Source organism: Suncus etruscus, chromosome 14 (assembly GCF_024139225.1).
Source record: "Suncus etruscus isolate mSunEtr1 chromosome 14, mSunEtr1.pri.cur, whole genome shotgun sequence".
Lineage (NCBI taxonomy): Eukaryota > Metazoa > Chordata > Mammalia > Eulipotyphla > Soricidae > Suncus > Suncus etruscus.
In genome coordinates, this window is record NC_064861.1 from 94,215,621 (window position 1) to 94,223,141 (window position 7,521).

Sequence of the window (7,521 nt, forward strand, 5' to 3'; positions counted from 1 at the left end):
AAACACATCCAATGGTGTGTGGGAAACTCCCACCATGAAATACTGTGGTTTTACCTAGTACCTAATTGCACAGATAAAGAGGCTTCTATTTCACTTTCATATTCTATCTGTTGGGTGGGTACTTCCTCTCTCACCCAAAACTCTAAGAAGTAATATATGTAAATAATTAAAGAGGTGTCTGCTTTTGTGTACAAGAGGAACTCAGATTCAGAAGCAAGTCAGTTCTCTAGAACCTAGCTAGTGGTTTAAGGCATTTCCAATAAAAACAACAACAGGGATGGATCCCAGCACCCCATAAGAGAGGTAATTTGCCTTCCAAGTGGCTGACCTGGGTTTAATCCCCAACAACCCTTCTTATGGAGGGGTCACACCCTGTGGCGCTCAGGGGATACTCCTGGCTCTGTGCTCAGGAGTCACTCCTGGCAGGCTTGGGGGACCATATGGGATGCCGGGATTCAAACGAGGGTCCATCCTGTGTTGGCCACATGCAAGGCAAATGCCTTACTACCTTACCACCGTGTTGTCACTCTGAACCTCCCCTGGCAACCCTTAGAGTCCCCTATTATTCCAGGAGTGATCCTTGAGTAAAGAATCAGGAATTATGACTGAGTGTTGCCAATTATAAATCCCAAACCCGCAAAATACAATACAAATAAATAAAATAGTGACAGGAATAGATTTAGCAAATGAGCAAACTGAATTTAATACTGAACTGAACAGTGTAGGTACAGTATGGGCCACGATGGTTGGTATGAAGAAGATCAAGGATAAACTTCTCTATTGGTAATGAGGGATTAACATGGTGATGATGATGATTTGGTTTTGGGGCCACACTGGTGGTATCCAGGGTCCCCTCCTGATCTGCACTCAGAAATTGGAACTGGCAGATATGGGGGACTATGTGAGATTCTGGGCATTAATACCAGGTTGACTACATGCAAAGCAAACACCCTCCCCACTGTAATATTGCTCATAGATTAATTTTTCAATTCTATGTGAGAAGGTAGAAAGAAAAAATGACCCCTGACATAGAGCAGAGGAGACTCGTGTGGAAGAGCCTTTTACTCTAGAATCAGAGCAACTTTTAAAAAACAGAGGCATGTAGGGTTCATAGCAATGGTGGCATCCCATATGGTCCACCAAGCCTGATAGGAGTGACCCCTGACCAATGATGGGTGTGTAACCCAAAACAAAAATAAATAATTGTTTAAAAAAAAGAAGATATGTCCTGTTGGAAATGGGGGAAAGGCAGAGGCTTTTTGGGGGATAGAGTTGTCAAAGACTCCAAGACACCCAGAGGGAGGTATGAAATATCATGAAGACCAACGGACAGGTGAGGCTTAGCAACTCAACTGGGAGCTAGTGGCAATGCCAAAACACTTTGTGGGAAAAGAGGATTCTGGAAACTATTGTCCAGTCTAGGAGGACTCAGTGGCCAGCAGGAGGAAGTGGATAACTGACCACTGGCATTGAAGAAGGAAGAGGAAGAAGAGGGAAGTTAAGTCCATAGGAAGGAAGCAGTTCTGGAGACATAAAGCTCAGCATGAACTGGGCCCACAGGTGCACACAGGATGCCCCAGCCTGAGTCTGATGCCCACACTCACCCCAGGCACAGAGTCCATGACTGGGTCCTCACTGGCCACCGTCTCTGGTCCTGCAGCCACTAACTTCCTGCGAACTCTCACCCTAGGGAGGAAAACGAGGTGTCTGTCTGGCCCAAGTACTTGCAAGCTTCCCAAGGCACAGACCTCATGTTCAGGTTCCTGAGGATCAGGTTGAAGAATGTTCCATACCCTCCACCCCAGACAGGACTGCTCAAGAATGGATCTCAGCACTGAAGAGCCTGTGACAGCCTGGACCTGCCCTTCCCATTAGGTCAGTCTGTGAGAGAGCCCAGAATTAGAAACGACTATGGAGGAGAGAGAGAAAGGGCAGGTGCAAGGCAGGTGCTGGCCCCATGTGGGTCTCCAGCACCTTGTATGAGACCCAGAACAGTTCTGGGTGTGCAATCTTCCCCCAAAACCATAGAGCAGCCAGATGATAGCACAGTAGGGAGGACATTTGCTTTGCACATGGCCAACCCAGGTTAGATTATGGCATCCTGTAGTGTCCCCTGAGTCTTCCAGGAGTAATTTCTGAGTGTGAAGCTATAAGTAACACTTGAGCTCCACCATAGTGTAGCTCTACCCCCCAATTAAAGTAGAAAGAAGCCATGCATGGATAAAATGGGTGGGGAACTATGTGCTTCAGAGGACAAAATTTGGAAATGTAAACTTGGTTGGTGGGACAGGATAGCAAGGCACAAGATGGCTTTACAAGAGTCTGCATGGGTTGGCTCCCTGCAATGCCTGAGACTAGTCAGGGGTGACTTTGAGCACAGAGCCAGGAGTAACCACCGAGTACCACTTAAGCAGGAAATAAATAGTAAATAACAAAAACAAAACAACAGCTGCCCAGTGCTGGAAGAAGAGGGTCTTGTGCAAAGATAGAGGAGTCTATGCTTGCTCTGAGCCTCTAAAACTTTTTTAAACGGGGCCAGTTTATTGTCACTCAGACCATTGGAGGGTTGGACTGTGGTAAAAACAAAAACTATGAACAAATTCCTATGTACACTACATATACCTTATTTTGAAGTGAAGAAACAAAGCAGGAACAGATATAATACATGGCCCGCAGGCCGTAGTGTGAGGACCAATGGTCCTGGTGGACAGACAGGTGGTCCAAGGGTGTGTGATATTTCCTTTATATATGGAGCTCAGGAAAATGTGGGTGAACAGGGCCAGACTGAGGTTAGGGTGCTGGAGTGCTCAAGAGCAGTGAATGGAAGGATGTTAGGGGCCTCTAGCAGACCTCATGGCGGTATGCTTAGTGGGATGTGGGGCTCCTCCAGCCCTCTCTGTGCCCCGTGGACCACTTACATGCAGGTGATGGCAATGAGGCACAAGCAGAGGGACAGCAGGGCCAGGGCACCAGCCACTCCTAGGGCCCCAGGAACAGCTGCAGACAGCAACTCTGGCTTCCCTGCAGAGAGACCAGCAGAGCCTTGCATTGACCAGTGCACTATCCAGTACCATCCTCCCAAGCCACTGCCTTGAGCCATCTGTAGCCCCTGTCTGACCAAGGCAGGCCCATGCAGGCCAAGCCCCTTCTGGCCCCACCTTCTCTTGGATGCACTTGCCCTGCTACTGAGGCCACGCCCACAAGGCCCTGCCCCTTTGAATGGCCCCACCCTCTCTCATACAAACATGCCCATTTGAAGCCATGCCCATCAGTCCCTGCCCCTGGACCCTGCTCATATTCTTCAGGACACAGTAGCCCAGCCTATCATGCCACGCCTCTCACCCAGGCACCAACCAGCTTTCCCTGGAAGATGAGGCCACGCCCACCTGACCCAGCCCCTCTTCCAGGCACCACCTTTTTCTGGAGGCCACGCCCAGCATTGGAAGCCACGCCCTCCTGCCATCCTTTACAAGGCTCCACTTTCTCCCTGTGGACACGCCCATGAGCCCCGCCCACCATGCTCTGCCCTTTCCCTCCTGGCCTTTCTTTTTTATTTTAACATTTAATAAACCAGGAATCTATAAATTTGCCATAGAATGTATTTTCAAATTTATTTATTACTTTAATCTTATTACCTAAAGGATTTATATAGAATATATATGAAATGCTCATTGTAAGACTGAACTTTCTGAATTTAGATAAAAATCATCATGGGAAATTTAAATTAATATATCTCAATTCTTCCAATTGTTTCAACTTGATGTTGGAAGATTCCAGGTAAAAAAGGATCTTATGATTTATTATTTATATTCATATTATATACAAAATCAATGTGAAATGGGTTGGGTTATCATACATTTCTAAGCAAGCACAGGACCCTCCCCCTTATGTTCTTCTTCTGCACCCTCTAACCTGGCAACAGCAGGATGGAGGATCTCTGGACCCCGTGCATGTTAGAGGCCTTGCAGCTGAGAGTGAGGCCCGAGTCAAAGCCCTGGAGGAGATTCAGGGAGCTGTTGGCCCAGGGTTCCCCTGTGTTGGAGCTGAGCTGGATGGAGGCATTGCTGTAGTTTCCTGAGAGTAGCTCTGGCCCCAGCCACCAATGCAGGGCAGGGACAGGCCAGCCATGGGCTGAGCAGCTGCAGCTCAGAGCCTGAGCTTCCCAGTTGCAGTGGGGGCCTAGCAGCTGTGGGGGTGCTGTGGGAGGGAAGGGTCATCAGGACCAATCATCAACTTCCACATACCTAGTGGGGCCCAGGTAGCCTCACATCCTTCCCACTCACTTACAGACCCCAGGGAGCCTGACAGAGATTGTCTGTGAGCCCAGGTAGTTCCGAGCCTGGCAGGTGAATTCTGCATTTTCTGGGAATTCTGCCGAATGCAACTCCAAAGTGGCTGTGTTCTGGGTATTGGAGATTTTCCCGGGCAACCTTGAAAGCCAACTCAGCTCTGCAGGGGGGTTGCTATCAGCTCTGCAGAGCAGCTTCACACTCTGATTCCTCTGCTCTGGAAGGATGAAGGGAACAGAAATGTACGGCTTGTGCATACACACATGCACATGCAAACAAATACACACATACACACAGAGCTGATATGCAACACAACACACATGGATACACATGTGTGCTCAGATGTCTCCCAGGCTTTGGAAATATGTTCCAGGCCCAAAGGTCAGTGTGGTGAAATGAGGCCTGTGTGGAGAAGAGGGGCACCCCAGGGTAGAGGAAATGCTGGGGTTACCGACTGTGCCAAATTCCAGCCCCCCAAGGTCTCCCTTACCTGAGGCAGCTCTGAAGGCGACGTGGGCTGTGAGGTTCTGTGGGGCATCTGGGCACAGAGAGAATTTTAAGAAGTGGGGTAAGGTTGTGGCCGGGTGCCCTTAGCCACCTAAGTCCTCCCAAGATCAGATCCACTCTCAAGGTGTGCCATCCCTACTCACTCATTTCTTCTGCATATGTTGTGTCCCCCACTGCCGAATCCTCCACTGCTGATGAACCCACTGCCAGGCCCCCAATTCTGGAGCCCCACTGCTCTACTTCCACATCAGGTCCTCCAGACCCGCCCCCCCTACTCACAGGACACGTTGAGTCGGATTGTTCTCTCTGTGGTCTCCTTTGTCCTCAGAAGTGTCACCCGACAGCTGAGGTTCCTGCCATGGTCCTGGGGCCCCGGGGTGAGGCTGAGCTCTGAAGAGGCCTCTGTGTTGGGGTTGATCATCTCACCAGCCCAAGAGAAACTGAGGTTCGTTTTGTGGCAGGCTCCTGGCAGACTGCAGATGAGGCACCCGGTGCGGCCTGACACCAGAGGCTCAGGCACGTGGATGGAAGGTTTCTGGGTCAGGGCTGAGGGCACAGGACACAGGGGACCTTGAGAGTGGGCTCCAACCATACCCTGGAGCAGGGCTCCCCCACTCTGCCCCAGGCCCTACCTGTCACCTGCACGCTCAGCTTTGTGGCTTTGTAGCTGTATTTCACTTGTCCTTGTTCCACCCGGAAAAAGTATGTGCCATTGTCTGACCTCCTGGCATCGCTGATGTTCAGGGAGCAGTTCTGGGCTTGGGGGTGGAATCGGCCTTGTGTGTCTCTGTTCACTACTTTTTGTCCGTCATTTGTGGCCACAGGAGAGTCCCTGGATACATCGACCGGCTCCCGGAACCAGTAGACATTGAAGTTAGAGTCCAGATGAAGTTTGTGGTGGTAGAAAGTGCAGAGTACATGGGCACACAGCCCCTCCTGCACCTCCAGGAGCTCCTGCACCCTCAGCCAGTACCTTGGAGCCTCCTGCATCAGCCCTGGAGGGGACAGAGATGCTCAGCTCAGCCCCCATAACCCTCCTCCCTTTGGCTTGTGTAGGACCAGGGTTCTCCTGTGGGTCTCCAGGAGGTGGCACATTATCTCCTCTCACTCCCTGGACACCCGGACTCACCCACACACAGCAGAGGCAGCAACAACAGCAGGCAGGAGCACCCCATATCCACATCTGCCAGAGCAAAGCCTTTGCTAGCGGGTCTGACTATCAGGGAGCAAATAGTCTAAGTGGACGCTGGGGGACGGAAGCCCCAACAGGAAGTTGGGCAGGAACCTCAAGGCTTTCCAGGAAGGGGAACTTAAACACTGCTGGTCAGGGGAGGGCTGGGACACGCTGCTTCACTGGTCCTCACTGTGGAACCTGTGGTCCCTTAGCTGTTGGCATCTGCCACCCTGTCTAGCCGACGGTTCTGAGGTGAAACGGCGGGTAAACAGGGTGGCAGACGCGTGCTCCGAGCTGGAAGAGAAAGGCCTCATCCTCCATCCCTCCATAAGTCAACCTCTTCAGGGGCTGACTTGCAACACCTTAGCTATGGCAAAGTGGGCCCCAATCTTTTTAATTTTAAATAATTTATCATAACACCTGATTTCCCAAGTTGTTCCTAATATACTCATGTAAAATATAAAATGTCGGGGCCGGAGATAGCATGGAGAAAAGGTATTTGCCTTGCATGCGGAAGGTCAGTGGTTCAAATCCTGGCATACCATATAGTCCCCTGAACCTGCCAGGAATGGTTTCTGAGCATAGATCCAGGAGTAACTTCTGAGCACTGCCAGGTGTGACCCAAACCCCCCCCCAAAAAAAAACAAAAAAGATATAAAATGTCAGCATTCCAATGTCACCAGCAGTGTGATTTGTCCCTTTACCAGTGTCCCCAATGTCCCAACCACCAACCAAGCCTCCTTGCAGGCAAAATTCAGTTTGAATACGTGTATGAGTGAATATAATATATATGTTTTAGGTCCACAATGCAGCACCCAGTAATTGCTCCTGGCAGGCTCAGGAAGACTGCATGGTATCCAGGAATCAAACCTGGGTAGGCCATATGAAAGACAAATGCTAACCTTTCTACCACTACCAACTTCAGCTGTACTCTGACTTCAAAGTCTACTATAACTCTGTCCTCACCTACATTTGTTTCAACTGTAAAGGCAAATGGAATTGCCAAAACTTACATCAACATGTACCATTTAGAATGATTGTTCTGTCTCTCCATGGTGTTACTAAAGTCAGTGTCTAAGGATTTCCTGAGCTGTGGTTCATGCTAGATGAGTTTCTGTGTTTCTATATAGGCTCATAGAATTTGGTAGATTTCTATGGAACTTTCCCATCACATTTGCTGGAATTTTACTGAACTGGCACTAAGATGACATTTTTTGGTATCCTGTGGCTGCCCGAGTTCACAGAGTTCAGGGTTGATCAATCTGAAGCAAAGTTGCTGGCCTGGCAGTTGGATAAGCTGAAGTTTGGGGGCTGGTGTTTCTTTAGGGGCTGTAGGGTGTGGCCTGGAGTACTGTGGTTCATGCAGAAAAGGGGAATCTGCCTCCTTCCTTTCTGAGATTACCACAGAAAGATCAACTTGGATCAGACTATGTGGAAAGAGTCTGTTGTCATCATTTTCTCTTGAAGCTTGGCCGAGGTGCTGGGCTGACTTTCTACAGGGAACATGGTGGGTCTCTTTAAAAAAATTTTGGCTACACCCAATGGTGTTCA

At 49.6% G+C, this 7,521-nt stretch overlaps 1 long non-coding RNA gene across 1 annotated transcript; it reads right to left on the bottom strand.

Moving 5' to 3' along the window:
- Positions 1-1,633: 1,633 nt before the first annotated feature.
- LOC126028088 (uncharacterized) lies at positions 1,634-4,042 on the bottom strand. The gene is made up of 3 exons (XR_007502377.1): positions 3,913-4,042; positions 2,919-3,021; positions 1,634-1,686 (listed from the first exon to the last, which is right to left on the bottom strand). It is a non-coding gene; the product is annotated as an uncharacterized LOC126028088 (long non-coding RNA).
- Between the last annotated feature and the right edge of the window lie 3,479 nt (positions 4,043-7,521).